Source organism: Empidonax traillii, unplaced genomic scaffold (genome assembly GCF_003031625.1).
Source record: "Empidonax traillii isolate 1590-97213 ecotype Southwest subspecies unplaced genomic scaffold, ASM303162v1 scaffold285:size798778, whole genome shotgun sequence".
NCBI lineage: Eukaryota > Metazoa > Chordata > Aves > Passeriformes > Tyrannidae > Empidonax > Empidonax traillii.
The window spans coordinates 167,594-190,747 of record NW_020955478.1 but is presented as its reverse complement, the minus strand read 5'-3'; the positions used below and the strand labels follow the sequence as shown (position 1 = coordinate 190,747).

Sequence of the window (23,154 nt, the reverse complement as noted above, 5' to 3'; positions counted from 1 at the left end):
TCAATTCAACCTGCAACAGGGATATACCCCCCTTCTGAATAGTGTTTGGGCTGATAGTTACTGTGGCATCATGACTTTCTTCTCCTGTGGAAAGAAAGGGGACAATACAATGCCATCAGAAGTAAAAATAAAAAATTGCTGTAGAACAGCAATAAAATACAAGGCTTAGAGACTGAGCTTCTTTCTAACTTTAGCCATGTACAAATTCATAATCCAGCTGGATGTGGATTTTTCAAACGGCTTCATGTAGAAACATCCTTTGAAAACTATTAATCATAGAATCTTTATCTGACTGAAGAGGTCCCTGAGTCACAATGTATGGGGATCCAGGAGAATATTCAGCAGACGTAGCTCTCAATATGCTTGCTTGTTCTTGCACTTTTTTCCTAGAAGTCCATGTTGGTCACTTGAGTTGATGAGTCATTGATCCAACCTAGGACAGTCATTCCTACAGGAGTCATCTGGACATCTTGTATCATTAATTGAAAGAAAGAACAAAATTTTCTGGAGGTGGTTCTCAATGCTCAAGTATAGAAGCAGCCCAGTGATTAACAGAGCCAGAACATCCATCTCTGAGAAAGTTATATCTATTCCCGTTGTGAAAAAGAGGTATTAAGTGAAGGACTTCTCCAGCTGCTGGGTGCTGGTAGCTCACAAAGGACTAGGGTAAAAAAGTTGAGGGATGAGTTTCTGAGAGCTGTGATCATTTCACCTCTAGACTGTAAAGCTCTTTTAACAGTAAGAGTTTTCCAGGGGTGCAAGTTTCCAAGTAAGTGGAATAGAAGGTGGTATAAGATGAAGCATGTGAATATTACTAGAAAATACACCATTTCTTTATTATTTGCATTGCAGCAAGTGACAATAACATTGCATTGCAGGAATGACAAACCCCGTTAGGAGTTAGACCTCACTTTAGGATATTTAAGACTCTGCAAGAGACTCGAGGGGAAGTGAAATTGCTAAGGTGAGCCAACTAAGGTTACAAACGAAGTCAGTGGCAGAACTGAGAAAATGACTCCCAGGCCACTGCTTATGGCAGGAGACGATTGTGCTATCAAAAAAGACCATGATTTTTTTTTTTTTTCTGTGCAGGAACATTTATTACTGAACAGCTATTGTCAGTCCATTTAGTCTATTTGAAAAATTTCTGAAGAAAGGAAATATCTATTCTTCCCTGAGAAATGGTTTAAAGTTTTCTGGATATGACTAGTTTAACTTTCTATATTTTTCCTTTTCTAATTTCACCCCATCACATTTAATTCTCCACCTTCAGCAACCCTAAATAATTCCTACATGAACTACTGTTCAGTAATCTAATAAGGCAGTAAAGTGTGCCTTGACATCCTAACCAAGGTAGTAAATATTTAATATAATACACTCTATGAGAAGCAAAGTACAATTAAATGAAAAGTCATATAAAATGAGCTTAAATGTAATAAATACCAGTTACTATTCCTTGCCGAGAAGTTGCACGTGTATTTATTTCTTCTCAACGCTATTGGCAACCTGCATTTTTGTGGGTTTGAAATGGCAACAGACACCCACTTGCAAGCCTGCTTCATCATGTCTGTTAAAATAATTATTGATATTACTGGCTTTATTGTTTGGCATCCCATTTTTTTTTCCACTGAGATGCAAAAGTCTGTGTTGCTTATTTCTTATTTTTTTGCGTTCCTTTTTGTTTTGCGTGGAAAAAACACAAAACATAGAAAAGTTGCAATAAATATTGAAAAATTGCTCATTTTTTTAAAATAGATTTGGAAAATAAAATACAGATTTGATACAAAATTATTTTTAGCCTGCAAGGTGGAAGCATGCAAAAAGAAGCAAAAACTTTCCTTATGCTTTCATTTCCACCTTGAACCAGATATGGTATTCTTTATTTATTGTCCCATACTTTTATGTTCTCACCAGATGCTGTGCTCCATCCAGAACCACCTATGCTTTACCACCTCCTTTTGGGAAAATAGATAATTTTCTATCAACTCATCATCTAAATGCTGAGAAAACATTCCTTGGAATAGGACTTTTCTCACTAGCATATGGAGAAGCAATGCTAGTTTCATGTTTTATTCTGAAACATTAATTTGAAAACTGTTGGCTTCTAGTATCATAAATTTAATTCATACTGTGTTTTTCTGTGGGATGATATAGAATCATAGAGTCTTTAAGGTTGGAAAATATCTCAAACATCACCAAGTTCAACCTTTGACCAAATACCACTTTGCCCACTATACTGTATTGAAAAGTATCACATCTACTCAGTTTTTGAACGCTTCCAGGGATGGTGACTCCACCACTTCCCTGAGGAGTCTGTTCCTGATATCTCACATTTCACGCTGATGATGGGAGTTTCCATCACATAAGACCACACACACTCCCTTATGCATATTCTTTCCATGGATCCAGCCTGGTTCTTAGTTCCTGGGGGACATCACAGTCTTTATTCTAGTTTGCATAGAAAAAGCCAAAGTTTGGAAAAACTTGTCCCTTTAATAAAATTTTCGAAAGGCAGACTGACTAGTCTGAATACAAACCAGCAGTTTGCCCGGTTAGCCAAGAAGGCCAATGTTATCCTGGCTTAGATCAGCAATAATGTGACCAGCAGGACCAGGCAGTGATTATCCCTCTGTGCTCAGCACTGGTGAGACCTCACCTCAAATCCTGTGTCCAGTTTCATGCTCCTCACAACAAGAGAGGCATTGAGGTGCTGGAGTGTGTCCAGAGAAGGGCAACAGGCTAGGGAAGGGGATAAAACACAAGTCTGATGAAGAAAGGCTGAGATAGCTGAGGGTGTTTAGCCTGAAGAAGAGGAGGCTCAGGGGGGACCTTATCACTCTCTACACCTAGGTAGAGGAGGTTATAGTGATGTGGGTGTCAGTCTTTTCTCCCAGTTAACAAGTGACAGGGCAAGAGGAGATGACCTCTAGCCGAGCCCAGGGAGGTTTAGATTAGATATTAGGAAAGAGTACTTCACAGAATATCTACATTCTGTGGAGTCAACTTCCTTGGAAGTGTTCAAAAAACATGTGGCTATGGCACTTGGGACATGGTTTTATGGTGAACATGGCAGTGGTGCTGGGTTGATGCTTGGACTTGATGACCTTAAAGGTCTTTTACAACTTTAATGGTTCTATGATTCTATTCTATGACTGCACACATCACTCAAAAGCAGACAGATTCTGGGATGTGTTCTCACACAGAATATTTTGAACTATTAACGTAATTTACTACAGAGTGGTCACTTCCATTAACAAAATCATTGTTCCTAAGATACTATTGGTAATTCTACTGGTAATTAATTCAAGGAGATATACTGACCTGCATCTGAATGCTGTTCTCTGTCATTAATGTTCCTTTACAGTTATAATTAAATACACAAAATGGACATCACTGCTTTCACTTGATTGTGTACTTTTCATTTTGAAGGTCACTCTAGCATAGACTCATACAATGGTTCATATCCACGATTTTTTTTCAAACAAGATGTCTCATAGTCAAACAGGATACTTCCAACCTTTCTGAATGAGAGATGCTCTAAAAGGATCATTTTCCCCTGATTATCCCAGGGTAAATACTTCCTCTTGAAATTATGTACTCATTGATAGATATTCAACATTCTGCACTGCAGACTGGTGCAGTGATTTGGAGCATAATAAACAGTTACTTTGAGGAGGTATGCACAGGAATGGAGTTTCACTTGCATCCATGTTGGAACTGCAAAGATAGCTAGACAATAAAGATTATCACTGAAATCAGTAGGAACATGGTGGATGAGGAGGGAATAAACCCACTGAATTGCTACTGCATTGTCATTGTTCATTTTAGCACCACAAATTAATAAATTATTTGTGGCTATTACCACAGCATCTACAAAAACATTTCAGGTGTTAAAAAGTTATGAAGCTTAAATTGTAAATATAAAAGTTTGAGATTAGTGAGAATGTTGGCTCATAAAGTTAGTTTATGCATTGGATTTGACTCATTCTAAAAAGTAAGGGAAGTAACCATGGATAACAAAAGTAGCCATGTCTAAAAACTGGGGAAAAAAAAAAAAGAGTTTAATATGTCATTCCAATTAATTCCCTGGAGGATTAGGCAGAAGAATGTAATTAAGATTTCAGATCTTTATGGAATGTTCCATGTTGTTAAACAAACAATAAAATTCATAGCTATTCTATAATAAAACCTAAGGAGATTTCTCTTGTTGAAATAAACTTAATGTACGTTATCATATGGGGGGAAAGTATCTTCATATTGGCTAGGTTTGATAGGATTCAGGGACTGTGTGGTGTCAGTGCTTGAGGAGTCAGGTTATAATCAGAATTTCACCTTCAGCTCTTCAGTTTATAAAAGATTAATGAAGTTGAAAATTTGTGGAACTGTGGGCTGAGGAAGTTATACTTGTAGTAAACTATCTGATCTCTTCTTAATGAAGTGATGCAAGAAACACTTGGAGACTCTTTTGTATATCATTGAGAGGAATATGTCCTACAGAACAGTTTTCAAGGTAGTAAATATATGTGAGGGGTGGTTTATTTTTTGTGTTGCTTCATTTCTATTTTTTTTATATTACCGCTTTACACTGATACCATGAATAGGTTAATGTGTTTGTAATGTCACTGAGATACAATTTGATAATGAATAGCAGAAAGTGGAATACTGCAGATTAAATTACATAGGATGAAAGACATCAGTAGGCATCTGTTGCAGACCTTGAAATGAAAGAAAGTATAAATTCCTTAAATCAGTTATTAAAAAAACTGGATAAAGGATATAGTAGTTGTGTACTACTTTTACTGCCCAGACCCTTTTTACTGCTGGGTAAAACTCACAGTTAAACATGGATCATCAAAAATGATCCTAATTTATACAGATGAAAAAATTTATGATATGGAAAAAAGTGAACTAAATCTAAAGAAGGTCTTATACTTTTACATTTTATTAGTTAGGAAAAAATGAAAGAGTAAATCATGAAGCCAGTCAAAGAAGATGTCTGCAGTTGTCTGTAGCTGTTTACATATCTACAACCAGGTCTACTGAACTCTACCCATGCCCATTGAAATGAAACAAGTATTTCCATAGTGTAACCAGAACATGTCCATTTTTAAATTCCTTTAACTGTAAAAGAGCTTATACTAGTTCAGGAGTCAGTGAATTCCCTACACTGTAGATACCCAAAGTTAGGTAGGATGATTGCATTTTTCTTACTGGATAACATGCAAGGACAAGAGAGAGCTACAGGGCTACCTTTTGGCACCTGCACAGTCAATCACACTGATGATAAAAAAACCTAGTGTCCCAGCAGTGAAAAAGAGTGTAGCACCCAGTAGAATCAGGGCAAGACGGACATAAATGGATAAAAGGACTGAAATACTCTGATCAAATCTTATCCAAATCTTAATAAGGATCTTCCAACTTCTGCCTCAAAATAACAAACTATGTTTAATTACCAGGAAATAGTGCAAGGAGAATGGGACACGTCATAAATATGTGGTTCAAGTAACAGGATGAGATTTGACCTGGAAAAATATAGGCTAATAAATCTTAGAGGGGAATAATCTAAAGCACAGTTATTAAGTCAGACAAAGATACCTGGAAAGCAGAAATGTCAAAGGAGACCTTGGGGTTTTAGCAGACAGCAAATGATATATGCATGCTGGAATGCTAGAGGATGACAAAAAGGGATATTGTGATTTCAGTCTGTACGTGCAGACTCGTCATTCCTTTGTCCATAGGGAGGTGACTTTCTCGCTATACAGCAGTGATGAGATTGCACCTTGAATATAGTGATGGATGTTGACAAATTGAAGGGAATTCCGAGAACAGCAGCAAAAATCATTAAGGGGCTGAACAACCTGACTTGGTAGGAAACAGAAAGTCCTGCTCTCAGAGGATAAAGGGGAAAGATTGTTTCTGTTATCCCAAGGTGACAAAGACAGGCATGATGGGATTATGTTAAACAAAAGAAATTTTGAGCTGCAAAGCAGGAAGAAATTCCTGCTGCAGTGTGACCTAAAGAATTTTCTCAAATATATGGTGGAAGACATTTATGTTAATAAAAGGGGATGTCAGCAGCAAAAGTTAATCAGAATTTAATTTGTTCTGGCATTTGCACAAATACCTTTTTAAATTAAAATTAAATGAAATACAAAACCTGTGCTTTCAGATTGTGCATTTCTTGCATATGATGACATGAAGCATCCTCTGAGTGTCACTGGTTTATTGATGGTTGTATTGCACATATAACTATGACCTTGCATGAAGTTATTTTTCTGAACTTTTCTGGGGAATTAACATTATCACCTCCTGATTTTCTGCCACTTTCTACTGGTGGTTAAACATAGAGGTTTATGAATTGACTACAGCCTCTTAGTTGATGGGCAGCATGTATACACTTACCTATATTCAGCAAAATAAGTTAATATTTATCCTCCCATTGCATAGGCTTTTTCACTGGTACCCTGTTATATTGTTGTTAATGCAGTGGTGATAACAGTCTTCCAAGAAAATAGGTTTTAATACAAAAAACACTTTGTGAATACCAGAACTCATAGTGCAGATCAGGTTGAGTGGGGCATTGAGCAACCTGGTCTAGTGGAAGGTGCCTAGCCCATGATAGGAGAGTTGGAACCAGAAGATCTTTGTGGTCCCTTACAACCCAAAGCTCTGGGATTTAATGATTTCTTGAGACATCAAGATCAGGGTAGAAAAGGCTGATTTTGACTGCTTTCTTGTATGGGAAACACAGTGAGAAAAGTATTCAACATGCCTAAATTGGATATAACAAGAAGGTGGTTGTGAACAAGCTTCTCAGCATTTACTGAAAAAAACAGCTTCAATGTTAAAAATTGGAAGGAAGCAGTGAACTATTTGCATTGAAAAGAAATCATCATCTCTGTCCCTTGTACTGAGCTCAAATGCTTTTCTAATGTATAATATATTACTAATTGTGTAGGAATTTACAGTATACAGTACTTATAGATTACTTGCCAAGAGGTTTTACTAAAAAAAAAAAAAAATAGTCTAGTAATAACAGAAAATTCTAAATCACTGAATCACTTTTAAACCTTCTTGAGTAGGATACTTCATCGGATGCTCCATAGAAGAGAGGAAATTGCAGTGGCAAGGGTATGGATTAGTAAGCCTTTTCTAGGCATAATTTCAATTATCTTGTGATGAGACTTTTTCACCACATTTTATTCACATTGGACTTCTGTCACAACTAGAGTGTATGGCAAATAATACAGGAATCTCGTTTCTTTCGCTACTTAGCTTTGAAAAATTAATGGCAATTAACTTAACTTTAGTTGACAGGAAATAGAACCTTAATGCTATTAGGACCTTAAACTATGGAAGATTAATTTACTTTTTTATCTCATAATCTGTTAATCTGCTTTAATGTTTATGGATAATGATAGCTATTATTTTCTTGTTTTCTTCGCTACCTCTCTCCTTCCCTTTGTCAACTGAGTCTGTTTCTTAAAGAATAAATAAACTCATTTCTGTAGGCATTTCTCAAATGTGTGCTTGACAGGATCATGCCACACCATAAATTTTAAGTGTGAGCATCTTTCTGTAGCCCACTGCCATATGCAAGGCAGGAATCAGATGTAATCTGGAAGGAAAGGAGGCAAAGGATGAAGATCTGCTCCATGATTGCTCTGCAGTCACACAAGCAATAACTAGGGCGCACTGCATGGTGCACTAAAAATGCTCTAAAATGCTTGCCATCCTCCTACACCTTTGTAGTAAATCTGCTTCTTTGCAAAGAGATCTCATAGTGAAAGGACTTTGAGTCGAGCTCATCAAGTTCTTCATGAAAATCTGGTCTGTAGCTTCCAGTGTATCCTCCTCATTATTTACTGGAGGATTGACTGTAAAAAGGTATTTCTCACATTCATTAGCTTATATTTTAACTGGAAATCTTTTACTTATCCTGAGAGAACAAGAGTCTGAGCATAGAATGTGCAAAGGGGCTCTGCAGCCAAACTGACTGGGATGAATTTAGTGGACTTCTTTCATTAGCTGTGAAGGTCATATCCCATTGACTTCTGTGGCACTGCACCAACACAATTCAAAGCACAATTTGTTCCAGTAAAGTTGGACTTGATCTCCTGTTTCAGTTGTTCTGTCTTTAAACCATTTAGTAGTGTGAAGTGAGTGTCAAAGTTTTGCTGGTGTGATTGGTTGTGATTTAAGATTCTTTGTGCATTTACTTTCTGGTTCATAAATGACTTTTCAAGGAATGCAACAAATGAAAGATTCTTTGATTTCATTCATTTGATCATTGCTTGATTCCACATCATGTTAATTTCTAAAGGAATGTGTTCACATGTTCTACATGTCTGAAAGTGTTTAACTTAAAAACATTACCCCCATTTTATAATTTGAAAGATATTTTGTACTCAGTGATCTTGGAATTCTTTTCCGACCTAAATGATTCTGTAAATTTACATCTTGGATTGCTAGGCTTCCTCTGGATGCTGTGTTAGATTTAACCCAAATTTCACAGGTAAGGCAAACACCATGGGGTGGAATACAGGAGCAACATAGCTTTTCAAAGGTTTGGCTCAGTTTATTTAATTTTGGATAATTCTATCTGAACTAATCCCCCATGGTTTATTCTAAAAAATTGGGATGGAATCCTTTAATCCAAAAAAAAGGCAGTTTATGCAGTTGGTGAGTACTTCTGACAAGAAGAAGGGCAGTTTGGTGCTCTGGTCTCCTGTCTCTGTCCCATGGCATATCTCTGGGCATATCTCAGGGCATATCTCTGTCTCATGACTCTACTGTAGAACTCTAGGAATGCCAGCACCATCTATACCCATATTCAAATGCTATATGGGATTTCCTGACATTAATTGAAAAACTAATTAATGGACTTTTAAAGAGGTATGGATTCATCTGAATTGTCTGTTCTGAAGAACTGTAAGGCTTTGAAGTATACTAGGTAGTCTAAAAAATCTAGTAACTGGGAGTTCAAAACACTTTGATGTTGTCGAGTGCCAGAAAAGCAGTGCTGTCTGTTATATTCAGATACAAACAGATTGAATTCTTGTAGCTGAACCGTACTGCGTGGATCAGTCAACCCTAGTTGAAGAGGCAGACCAGTTCCTTTTTATTTTGTTGTTGTTGTCATTGCAACATTAACCTCCAGGAGGTTTTTCTTTATTCCTGGCCTATTCCCTAGATGACTGTTTTCAAGTGGAAGGGGAGGTAAATCTGACAAAAAAGCAATAATTCATAGAGAAAATGACAGCGATAAAGTAAGTGGTGGAAAGATTTCGCCAGCAGAAATGTGCAGCCTAGCTCACCTGCTGGAAGTTCATTGTCTTCAATATACCTCCTCCAGACTTGATTTTGGCACAATGCATTTTTTTAAGCATAAGAACACTTCACTGTTTCAGAGCTCTCGCTTGCTGGTAACATTGACACAAATCTCAACAATTGTTATGTGAATCAAATCCTAATAACTTATTACCCAAGTGCTGTAATATGAACATGCTGCCTGGTGAATAGCATTGTGTATTCTTTATTTGTGTGAGCTGATCTTTTGGCGAAGTTACAGAAAAATGAGAAAAGCACTTCCATGACAAGGACCAAGGACTTAAAACTGCTTGTTTTTGCCTGTCAGGCCATTCATTCTAAGGAAAGAGGTGAAGGACCATAATTCTTCCATGAAACCAAGTAACAACCTTTTAATAAGCATCATTAAGTCTTTAGATTGAAATAAGAGGATATCTACCCTTTTATCCCATATTATATTGCCCAAATTCCTCTTTGCCGTCCTTATTGTGGTTAGATGAAAGCCCCCTGTTTTCATATCGATCACTAAAAGCACTTTCCCCTCATACCAGTTCATTGCATCACTTCTAAATGCAGTTCATCTGATCTCTTTTACTTTGACTGCTGCTCATTCAAGGCTACAAAAACTGTAGTTTCAGGCAGGTCTTGGAACCAAATGATCATGTTTCTTACCTCATTCCAGTGGATAACATTAGGATCTTTGTTTAGGTGGGATTCAGAATAAAAATAAAGCTCACTTTGCTTTCCCATGCATGCCCACACATGTGCACACCCATATGTATATACACCACTCTTTCTCCAAAAGGGTTATTTGAAGCCAGAACAGTAGACATCTGTGTATGTTTGTGCTTATTTCTTTTCAGTAACACACTTTCCAAATGCTAGATTCTGGGGAAGTATAACTACTCTGAAATGTTACCCTATGTTGAATCTAAGCTATGCAGGGCTGTGGATTGAGTGGTTTTCAGTTATTCTTTTTCACTGGCAAAAAAAATGTTGCTCTTTGACAAGGAAATTATTCAGGCAACAAAGTTATTGGCTTAGGGGTTATGAAGAATTTACTTGTAAGCAGCTCTTAGTTAAAGTCTCATTGTTTCCCTTCAGTTGGTTGCATGTGGCTGTAGATCTTTCCACTTACGATTTTTTATGCATGGAACTTTACAAGCATGAGACTCAGTGGAGTGCTTCCATGTCTGTTTTCTCTTCTTGTTTGATCCCTGCCAGACCTGCACAAAAAAAATCCATATTCTAGCTTGAAGGAAAACCATCCATAATGATAAGAACCAACCTCACATGCCAGATAGATTGGAAAATCAGACTAACATTTTAGAGGACTGTTCCTGCACTAAAATGAATTGACAGGCGTAGGTTCACACAGCAGGCTGGATTTTATGAATGCACATCAGCAGGGTATCTGCTGTGTTCAAAGGAGTCTTCAAGCTGCAAAGTGAAAAAACCCAAACACACAGAAAAATTGGTTTTTAAATAATATGACCTTTCCATAGTCCAAGTCTTGTTAGTCTTAGGCAGTGACGGTCCTGATCTTGTTTACATTTATGTTCCCCATTTTAATGTTCTCCAGCTTAATTTACGATGATACAGGCAGCAGTTTCTCTCCTCTGCTCCTTGTGGGCAAGTGAATTTTTGTATGTGTCTGATACCTGGGATTACATTGTCAGTAAATGAGAACACTGTCTCCTGGCCAGGCTTCACCCTCCCTTTCCTTCCCATAAGGTTTAATTGATCAGTTTCATCATATGCAGCTTAACCTTATGCAAGAGCATGAAATAGCATATGGTTTTCATCCTAGAAAGATAATTAACCCCCAGGAGACTTCAAAATGGAAAGAAAAAAATATAGTGGGGTTGTTTTTGGAAGGGACAAGAAAAGGAGGAAGCAGGGAAATGATGTCACCTCTGGTAACTTTTTGAACTTTGAGCCCTGAAATCTCAGTTTTGATGAATGCACTCAATCCACTCATTATGGGAAAACTGAAGCAGGTCTCAGGGTCTCCTGATCATGAAATCAATGCCCTAGGGCATCAGTGCGCACAGTACTTCCTACACCAGCAAGTTCAGTTGCTTATTCAGTGAAGAACTCTTGTTCTTGGCCTGATCACAGAAGCACCATCTCTCCTAAACAATGTTTGCATTTAGAGAAATAATGTTGTTCCTGGTTTCCTTCCTTCCTCTAGGGAGACTAACTCCATGGTATTCCATTGGACCTTCAATATAAATTGTTTCAGTTGGTCTCCTCTTCCCCACTAGCAAGTTATAAACTAGTTTTTGTGTTTGTTCCCTCTACTTTATGCTTTTCTTTCTGTGACATTGCATCTGTGCTGCACTGGCTGATGTATGATAGGAGAAGGGCTGTTACATTTGTACATCAAATCCTATATCCGTAGTTTGCCCTACACAGTCAAAACATATTTGTAGGCTTTACATCTGATAAAGGTCATCTTCTGAAATGCAGAGGTGCAGAAGAATCTTCCTGAGTCTGAAGACAGATTAGCTGCAATGATCTTTGCTATGGTTCATTTCTTTCGTAGAAGGAAGAGGCTTCACATATTCTGGACGGGTTCACCATTGCTCAACAAGAACTGTGGATCATGTTGATATGTTGTAGGGGCAGCATGGGAAATTTTGAGCAGGAGCTGGGACAGATACTGGAAAATTTTCAGGAAAGAGGATTTTAAAAAATGAAATAATAGAGTGACATGAAGACCTGAATGCTTTTTCCTCAGTCTACCACCAACTTGAGGAAGGAAAGCTGTAGGAAGAAAAATAAATATTATTTTTGACAAGTTTAGATGGGAGACAGAACTCCAAGTATGACACTTGCCTACTAGAGGTAGAATGACATGAAATATGGAGTTGTCAAGCAGAGGGCAGAACTTATACAAATCTGACAAGTCTAACATATTGAGCTCAACAATCTTGACTCCCTCCTCCCCAGTCCCATCAGCCAGGGTTACAATTCAAATGTTTATGTAGCACTGAACCATCAACAGCCACTCTTCTATAAAATGGTCCTCACCAAATGCTGTGGGGTGACAGATGCTGCAGTCCTGAAGATCTGTGCAGAAATGAGACCTGCTCCGGCACATCTTCTCTTTGAGCTACCACTTCATTCAGCATCATATATTCTCATTGCTCCCACTTATTCTCACTGGCTGTCCTGCTTTGAGACCTGGAAGAGACAATTTTGGAGACGTCTGTCCTCTTGTTATCAAAAAGCCACAGAAACAAAGTGGTAGGTGCTGTCCTATACCAGGTGATTGCCCTTAGATCTCTTTGTAAGAGCATTCCACATCCCTTTGACAGATTTATTTCCATGTCAGAGACTAAGCACTTTTGAATCAGTGAATCCTGGCAAATGTTTCAAGCACCTGCCTTGCTTCTGGCGGAATGCTGAGCAGTGCTATGGTTGGGCTGTTGCAGAATGTCTTTCAGGCTCTGAAATCTAGGATCTGTTGAGATGGTTCTCCTGCAGCTCCATGGGATGCTCCTTTTGTCACCAACCATCTGCCAGTTCCTTTGGCTATGCAGGTATAAAGCATGCGTGCCAGGCTGACATAGTGTCAGTTCTGAAAATTCCCCAGTACTGTGTGCAAACAAAATGCTCCATTCCAAGTATGGAGGAAATATTCTGTCATTCTGAGAAAAAAGTCCCAAATCCCTGTGGGAAGAATTAAAAAAGAACTCTCCTTCTTACCAAGATCAAAAGTGATAAAAGGAGGGGAAAGTGTCATTATGATGGGATCAACACATAATTACTCAACAAGCTATATGGAGGAGTTTTTTTGATAGCATCAAAAATCTGTGTGTTATCAAGTGCAGCCTTGGTAGTAACACGGGATTAATTAGAAATTGTGTTGGCAAGATGGACTTGACCCAGATGGTCCTTTCAGAGTCCCATGAAATAATACTAAAGTATTAGTTTTGAGCTCTTCCTTCCATGAAATGGATCAAAGAACCATTTAGAGCAACTCACGTAAAAGTAGGTGAAAGCCACCATTGAAAGAAACACTATGCTTCTTTTACTTGTAATGTGTGGTCAATTCTGCAGTAAAATTACCAGTGTTTTACTTTCTCCATCCTAATGCAGAGGCATTGCTCTGTCTCACTGCTTCTGAACTAACCATGGTGACAAATATGACCCAGTGTGCCTGGAATCATATGTGATATTTTGCAATATGGGGGTAAAGTAGTTCCCATTTTGCAGACAAGTTCATTTAACTACAGGGAATTCTGCAGGTACAATATTAAACAATGGCCACTGGTTACTTTTTCACATGCTTTGTGAGTATGCAAAAAAAATGGCATCAAGGGCTCTTAAAGGGAGAGTCCTCTTGACATGGTGAAACAGAGGGAAACACAGGCCAGTTATGAGTATTTTGGCTTTTGTGTGAGTATGTGAAAGAGCCAGCGATGGAAACCTGGGAATCCACTTGTGTGACTTCACCTTATGGACTCAGAACTAAAGAATATCACAGAGGTTGGAAGGGACCTTGGAGATCATCTAGTCCAACGCACACTACTTAAAGACAGATCATCTACAAGAGCCCAGGATTGTATCTAGTCAGACTGCCTAGGCTGGAGACTCCACAGCCTTTTGGATGGTCAACTTGTCCTGATGTTCAACCACCCTCCCCCAGTCCAGAAACTTTATGGGACTCACGTGTTTCTGTTTCTCTGTTGGTGATTCTTTTATAGAGAAGATGTGTATGTGTAGAATAGTAAAACATTTAGTCAGTAGACCAAAAAGCTTTCTTTGCAAGGCAAAGACATCCTTAGTCAGGGACGTATTCATAAATAATTGAGCTTTCTTAGGTGAAGCAGGGCGACCCTCGACCTGAGTATTATTTATCTTATTTAATAAAGGATGTTCTGGGGGTACATTGAGGATCAAGAAGAGTTTTGTTAATGCTGAAGGACGGTACTGGCATTGTAGCCAATTAATGTGCCTGTTCCTACTGATGATAAATGGGTCTGTCGTCTGTTAGTCTGGCATTGTGCCTCCAGCCTTACATAACCATTTGTGGATATACCCAAGGGTTTTGATAGTTAACATTTGAGCTTTTACAGGTCATCAGAATTTTTCAAGAAAGATAGATTTGGTAAATGGTAGTCTGCAGCAGAAAACTGGAGCTGAAAAGCAAACAGTATTCAGGGGATGATAAGGTCTGTAAAAACGGGCCAAAACTTATCTGAGGAGGAATCTTTTTGTTTAGATTTCACCAAAGTTCAGGGGTAGGAGAAAACAAAAATGAAAGAAAAGAAAATGCATCAAAGGAATGCTAGTGAGTCCAGTCTGGCTTAGCCTTCATGGGTTAATAGCTCATTTGAAACTGCTGTTTTCAGTGGCTCTGAAATTGCAGGAAGTGGTCTGAAGCTGAGAGGGAATAATGACTCCAGGAGACATAATTTCTAGGGAGGAACTGAGGTCCTGCAGTTCTGCTTTGGAGGGAACACAAGCCACAGAATGAATTCCCTAGCAGTTTCAAGGTTAGCAGAGAAGCTGATGGCTGGAAGAGAGAAATCTGAGGAGGGAAGCAGAAAATATGAAACAATCTCCATGTGTCTATGTGTGCGCAGAGTTGAGCCACATGGCCAACGCCTTTTGTCCTTTAGCCAAGAATCTGAGCTAAAAACCCCTTTTGCAAGGTAGTTGCAAGATGTACCACAGCTCTCCCATTCAGGGTAATTCACATTCATTAATATTTTCATGTTAATTTAACATGAAATGTTAATTTAATTTCATGTTAATTTAACATGAAATGTTAGGATCTGGGTTTTGAAATGTTTTAATGGTTACTGTCCTCAGATAGATAATGGACAGGCAGAAGAGGGAGGGAGGGAGGAAGAAACTCTGCTCGCCTTGACATTATCATTGACCAGATGATAAGATAGTTATGGCCATGCACAACTTGCACCATTGTCATTGCTCTTTCTGATGGTTTTCTATCAATAGACTCACATCTGAGAATTACAGACAAAGAAAAAAGCACACCATTACAAATTGATCCCACTGAATGGGCAGAGGCACAAAAGTTACCTATAGCCTAAATTTACTCAGCGAGTCTCCCTGGAGTCAGTGAATAGAGGCACCTTCAGAGGGTAATTCAGAGAAGGAATCCGACTGCAAGGGCAGCATTAACCTATATGGCTGTTCTCCCTGTGCCAAGAGTCAATGGGATCAATTCGTAGCTGAGTGGAGAAGACTTACACTGGCTAAAAAGCGGTCCCAGTATCAATAAAACTACCACAGTGTGTTCTCTGTATCACAAAACTGCCATATGTCTTCACTTATGGGGATTGGGCATGGGGACTGTGGAGGGAATTGCTTTCCTGGGCAGGTTAATATAACAAAAAGCCAGCCGCTCTGCAGCCCTAAATCTCCCTAAAGCCCACAGTCTCAGTCCTCCTGTGCTGTGCTCTGTGCTATCCTTCATTATGGAGTCTTTAAACACCTCAGCTAAAGATGGAGAAAGTAATTTAAAAAGAAAACACAACTTTGGTTCCTTTAGTTGGATTTTTAGAGAAGTGAGGTTCCTTCTGGGTTAAACTTATTAGATTTTTCTAATTTTGTTTATATTTTATTACAAAGTCCAAGTGCTATTGAGTAGACACCCAAAATTAATGCCCAACTCTAGAATACTTAATAACCCAAGATAAATTAGGTATTTAGAAATGTGAGTTTTAAATATTAGAGCATTTTTGTTCCTTTTATTTTTCATCCTAAACCAGAACTCCTATTTCCAATTTAGTAACAAAATCTGATGGTCTTGCTCTTATTTTTAATAATAATCTAACTTACTCACAGTACTCTAGGAACTGTAACTTCAAGAAGAAAACTTAAATGAATGCTTAATATAAAAACCACTTTTATTTAATACCTTGGAGGCTTGAGGGCTTTTTTTTGTTTTTTTTTGTCATCAAGAGGTATCCAATAACAATTTTCTTTATTTTAATTATGTCTGGAATATACTGCTCATTGTAAACAAAACATGTAGTTATTTAACATGCAGATTTCAGCTTGAGGATTTGAATCAGTTTAGTGAGCTAGGACACGTTTTATATTTCTATTCATTTCCTCATAGAAGTTTGTCAGGACTCCCCAGATACCTTTGAATATCTCAACTTTTCTTTATGTTCTGATTTTCCTTTTCCTTATTGAAATAATATTATAAATAAATTTATGGAGCTCTTGGTGGAGAGAAGATATCCTGTTTCTGATAGTTACTTCACTACTGTAAATCAGCATAGTGCCACTTACATCAGCAAAGCTACTGTTTATCCCAGCTGAACGTCTCCTCCTTCACTTCTAATATTAACTCAGTTAAAAATAAGAGTTTTATATTTAAACCTCTTTTTCCTGATGTGACAGTAGGTGGGCCAACTTGTAACATGATCAACATTTACAGCATTATCTCTACTGGAATCCATTTGTGTCAGCTCCTAACAATCAAAACATAATGGCTTTTTTGGGATTCCCATTGCTTTAATTTTTACAAAATGGTAATATTAATTAAAGAATAAAAAGTATTAGCCCTGATACAGCATGCATGCATGTGCCTAAATAGCATACAGTGCAAAAATATTGTGATCTTGTTATGCAACTCATTCTCTGAAGCAGTACTTGTGGAAAGGGGTAGTGTTCCGGCGTTATACGTGGGGAGTAGCAACAGTGAGGTGGTGTATCACTGAGTCCTGTTCTCAGTGCATAACTTGTGATTTAGTGCACAATTTAGTTTTAAAATAAACTTAGAGACATTTGAGATGCCCAGAGCCATTTTAGATGCCCAAAGTTATTTAAGAGAGTGGCAGAGAAGATGCAGGATTTGCAGGAAATCTGTGTCTTTCTGGACAGCAGATGAAGGACAATCAGAATAACTAGGGCATCTCTGGTGATACTGGACAGTTTTATGTGGACAGCTGAGCTGGACTGCATCTTACATCTGCAATCACAAATTTTCAAGCTATTTTTTGATAACACTGAGGGGCATACTAATTGTGACCTATCAGAAACTGTTGGCCTTTAGCAAGATCATGCACTGGCTCATTTTTTACTGCTGTGCCACATATTATACCAGTGAGTGTTATCACTAAACTGAGTGACGTTACCCAATATGTCTCACAGTAAACTTATATATAGATTTTAGTGCCTCTAAAATGGAGAGTTGTCTTCAAGTCCCCATTAAATATAGAGCTGCTAAAAAAGAAGTGCTCAGGACATTACTAAGTTAAAATGTCTAAACAAAATGCACTGCGGGACAGAGATAGCAATTTTGTTGATGCATGTTGAAACAATTGGACTTATCCAGGTGTCAGATACAGGAATATGTCTCCTAAATTTCTTCAAAAAGACCAATGTAAGTCTGTAAAAGCTAAAATATTTTAGTTTTAGCTTTAAAAAAGTAAATATACTTTATTATCAGCATTAAGTGTGAAATACAGTAAAAAAAGGGGAAAAAATGTAGTTAGAAGGTCTGTCTTATGAAAAACATATTTTATCTTTGTCCAGGTTTAAATATGTGTGCATACTAACTAAGGTCTAGTTTCATTCCATTCAGCTTGAAATACCTCACATTCAGTGTACTCCTTATCCAGAATTTGAGACCACATCTAACGTGTGAAGAACACCAATGGATGGTGGCATGTCCTGTGTATCTTGGGTAGGAATGAGTCTGGAACATGCTTGGGTAGGAATGAGTCTGGAACATTTTCTAGGGAAATCAAAGCATGGGAAGGCAGCATGGGCATCGCTGTCCTGTATTTATGAAGGTAGATATCCACTTGCCCATATCAATACAGATATAATGACAGGTACCAGTTGCTGTTTGATGTGATGGTAGCCTGGCTTCTGATGTAGGTACTTTGGTAGGTAAAGGGAATCTGGGTCTTGGAACTTATAAGGGATCCTTCATGTACAGTCCTGACAGTTGCCATGCAAACAACCTTTACAAATCCATGCCAGTCTTGTCTGACACTCAACACCTGGCTCCTTTTCTGTAGTGAGAATGGCTGGACCATTGCAGTGGCGCACTGATTTTTGTGGATGGTGAACAAAAAAAGGGGATTGAGAAGAGACCACAGGAGTTATTCTGGCACATGACTTGAGTGCTTTCTATTCTTAGACAGATGAGGATCTGAAATATGTAAGTATACCGTCATTGTTTTTTAGATTTATTTGTAAAGATGAGAGAAAGAAGTAAAACGCTTAATCTATCATGAGTATGGTATTTAGACATTTATAATTCTCTTCTGATGTGTGTTTATACTTAAGTGGAGTTCATAAATCAAGCTTTTCCTGGTGATATTTTAAGCATCGTTATTTGTCTCCATCCTTGTTTTTCGTTAAAGAAATGAAAAGAGTAAAAACCATGAAATTATATTTGTAGTGTCATTTTAAATTTATTATCTAATAAATAGGGATCACTTGGAAAATCCATTTTTTTCTGTATTGTTAACAAGAGTTTTAACCAAAGTGATTGAATCAAGATGAGGAATGATCCCAGGTTCCTGAAGCTTAAATAAATGATATTGTCAATGTTAATGTGCTGGCCTGGAAGTTCATTTGAAGTATAAGAAATAACCTAAATATAATTTCATGGCAGCTCGTATGCTACCTAGGATCATTTTTTTCTTAATACAGAATCTTCATTCCCTGTGTTTTAGCAGAATTTCCAATTCACCAAATACCTACCAACACTCAGCTTTTTACTTTTGCACACTCCTAGTACAAGTAAAGATAATGGGTTTTTTTGCAAAACAGATAAAATGTATGTTGACTTTCAACTTTATCTTGAATGCCACCGACACTTTTGCTGAATGAGAGTAACCACCACTGATTTTACAATATCGTGTGGATATAGTACTTCTGACTCATCTAGTGTTGCTGCACAGGATCTCTTTTAGAACTGTATTATCCCACATAAAACAGTATTTGTTTGTAACAGTTAATAAATAGAACTTGCCAATTGCAGAATGTTGTACCTCTGTTATACAATGAGTGTCCACCCCAAATTGTTTCGAAGAGAACAAAAGAAAATTGATAGAAACTTGAATTGCTCTTACAGTGCTACATACACCAAGACTTTAAGTAGCCATGGATAAAGATTTAGAAACACAATTGAGTATATTTCAACAACTTGTAGAAACTGTACAGGAACACTGTACTTCAAAGTACAGAAACAAATCAACAAGATCTGTAGTGGTTTGACTTGTAAGGACGAGACTAAGAGTCCTGTGACATTTCTGATTTTGAAATCCATCACAGGAGAATGTCTTTACTCAGACAGAGTTCAAAGTATAGCTTTATGTTTCAAGAATGTGCTGATTCTCTTCTGGTTTTGAGCAATAAGCACATGCTTGTTTTCTTCCCTCAGTCCAAGCTAAAAACATGTTTCAGATTATTGTGTTTATATAGTAATGAGACTAGCCTGAATTCTTGCTGCTTTGGGCAAATTCTTGAAATACACGTTGTACCAGTGACAGGCAGATTGTTCTTGATATGTCTTTATTAAAATAAATGCATTTTAAGGAATATTTAGATTTCTAACTGTAGCTGATCTGATTTGGTAGAGATTGGTATAACAACGCTGTCTTTATATCAAGGCTCTTTTTCATTTGGGGATTCCCAGAGGTATTGCAGTAAAAGAAAATATAGCCTAGGTTCCTTCACTGTGTTAGAGGGAGAAAACAAGGTTTTTCTGAACAAATGAAAAGTATGGTGAGGCAATAGTAGAGCACTCAGGTTTCCTTTCAGAAAAGAAAATAAGTGAAAAGCTTCTGAGTGGAAAATTAAAACATTGGACATTTTCTCAGATGTGCAGATGTGCAAAGGATGCTGATACTTCTGGGAAGTATCTGCATATCTCCAGATATGAGATTTTGTATCATAATTTGTGCAGCATCTATCAAAATATCTTATTCCTGGATGAAAAAGTCCTCATAAGTATCAGGACTTTCTTAAAAAGAATAGTAATAATTCAATTGCCACAAACTGTAGTTTTTTTAAGAGACCTATCAACCTAACCTAGACTTTGTGACAGCTATGGAAACAAGCCAAGATTATATTAAAAAGTGATATTGTGCTTGATGTAACCATTCCCTGTCAGATGTATTGCATATAACCTGCTGTGTGCATGGATATTTATGGATATATCTATAAAACATATCAAGTCAAGGAAGAAAAAACTTACAGGAATGCATGCTAATATCTGTTTGTCCATGCCTAAAAGATACAGCAGTAATGCATTGTTCTGGCAAATAAAAGTGAAGGACACAAATGAAGGGTTATTCCCATAGTGATGCATTAGTTCAAGGGCATTTTTCAGAACTACATATCTACTGGAAAAGAGTGGATGGGGTATTCATTCATCTTAGTTCCCTATGGTTACTATCTGCTAGTAAATCACATCCACTGCTACGTGTATGGAGAACCTTGACCAACTGGGGAGAATTTGAGTTATTTAACCATGCATCTCTCCACATGTCACCAGAATGGGGATTTACATTTGAAACTGGAATTAGTTTATAACCTTGCAGAAATACACAAGAGTAGTAAATGGATCTTATCGGTACATCTGGTTAGTTTTGAGTTCCTGCAGAAACGTTGCCACTTAAGGATCTCCTCTGAGGTACTCAAATATCAGTGTGATTAGCCTGGCAGACAGACCTCTGCATTGGGGAAGCAAGGTCAGTGCTCCTGGGACAATAGGAGACATAAAGATTCAATAATAAGACCTTATTATTCTATCAAATGATGTCTGCAAAACACTTTAAAATCATTATATGAAGGACAAAGGATACTATATAACAGAGGGGTAAAGGCTGACATTTCTACAGTGCATTTAATTAAAGAATTCCATGTAAGTCTGGCCTTTGGAAGAAAAATAATCTTTGGTTGCTTACTGGGCACATTGAACTTCCATAAAAAACACCAAGGAACCACTGTAAGGTGTCTACACAATCAAGGCTATTTTTTTTCCAGTGCCATGTCCTCAAACATCCTGAGGTTCAAAGACGTGTTACTACAAGTGGGGGGTTGATAAAGGCAAGAAATAGCTGGTGTAGGTGATCATTTTTATTAATGCTGCCTCTCAAGCTTTTGGAGCTCTTGACATAGCTGAATTTTGAGGAGCAGATAGAATATGTTCATATAGGAATATCTTCCCTGAACCAGTTCATGGGAAGTGTTGTGATGCCTCTTGTTAAGGGGTGGTCAAATGAGCTCTAATTAGCATGTTTTTTTATTGGTTTTTACTAAGAAATTGACATTTCATTCATACACTTACGGCAACGCTTCAAGGTGCTCAAACTGCGAATTAGCACACTACAAATAAAGCCATTTATTGCTCTATTTCAGGGTTCACCCCTATTTTTATGGGACACAGGAGATGATTGGAAATGATCCTCAGATCCCTTAGGTCACACGTTGTATCCCACATGGTTTATTCTCTCTGTGATCATATTTCTCTGCTGTCAAAAATCAAGGGAGTTGGTGTGGCCTAGTGTGGAGAACAGGGCTGAGATGGGTAAAGTAATCTTATATTTACTCTAGATTTGCAAGGGTTTGACAGATTATATCAGTCCATCCTGCCCATTTATACAATGAAATTAATGAGATTGCCCAACACTCATAAAGGACATTGAGATAAATAGAAGAAAATTAACTCTTTGCAGTTTTATGGTGTCATTATTTTTTCCTTTTCTCTTAATGGTATGCTCTTTCCAGAAAATGGGCCCAGGATGAGAACAGGTGATATGCTCAGACCCTTGCAGCCTCCACTGCAGAAATTAATTCCCAACACCCTTTTAGTTGAAAACATAAAAATGTTTCATTAGACATGAATCATTTCTATAGTGAACGGTTGGCATTGCTGCATGATAATTTATCAGGATTTGGGAAAGGCGTAGAATAATAGAATATAAAGCTGATTCTGGTTTTAGAGATGGGACAAGAGAAAAGATATTTACTGATGTGCACAGTAATTTTTACCTCAGACATAAACCTGTTGGGAGAACTAGAGTATGTGAAGTGAGGCATGGAGCTCTTCTAGAAATCACAAATATCTTTAGAGATTGAATATTTATAATGTAATTTAAAGATTACCGCTATGGTAGCTTCAGATTTGAAGTCACTAATCAGTGCCTTCAGTCTATGAGAGAATAAATTGTATAATGGGTCTAAAGTGGTTAAAAAAAGAAAAATGCCAAACAATTTTTTTTTTAACTTATCACATGAAGATAATCAGATGTTTGAATAGGTTAACCAGGAAAGTTGGATAATCTCTGTCCTTGGTGACTTTCAAATAGAGGTGCAAGTTTTTGAGCCACCTAATCTCAGCACTTGCTTTTGAGACACAGGTTTGACTACAGGGCTCCAGAGGTGCTGGTCAAAGCTGCGTTATTTGGGGATTCTAGGAAGGGAGGCCATCAAAGATGAAAGTTCAAAGAAAAATCTGGAAAGATCATCATTATCATGATCCAAAGGCATCTCTGTAGCTACAGATGTCTTAGTGGGGCAGGGAGGTTTTCTGTTTATCTAGTTCAAAGAGGGAAGAACAAGGCCACCCTCTCTGACAGCTCTTGGAAACAGTGTGAGGAGAGGTCAGCTGAATTTGCTGCCACTCATATTTAGCTTCAGCTAAACATTAGCTGAAGTTCCCTTTCTCCAAGTCATCACTTTTATAGTGGGGATTTAGCACTGCCTTTTTTGCACTAGATATCCCCATGTAAAGTAGTGGGATAAGATTCCTGACTGAAGGTTTTCCCATCCTTGCAGGTTCCCTTCATATGTAATGTCACTGCTCCCGATGGTCCAGGGGAAAATTCACTG

At 37.7% G+C, this 23,154-nt stretch overlaps 1 protein-coding gene across 1 annotated transcript in view; it reads left to right on the top strand.

Annotated features, from left to right (window-relative positions):
- LOC114060674 (teneurin-4-like) overlaps positions 1-23,154 on the top strand; it is a gene marked incomplete at its 3' end in the record, with an annotated part of 250,119 nt that overhangs the window by 70,107 nt on the left and 156,858 nt on the right. The window contains exon 2 of the mRNA XM_027890361.1: positions 18,327-18,469. The remainder of the gene's footprint in view (positions 1-18,326; positions 18,470-23,154) is intronic.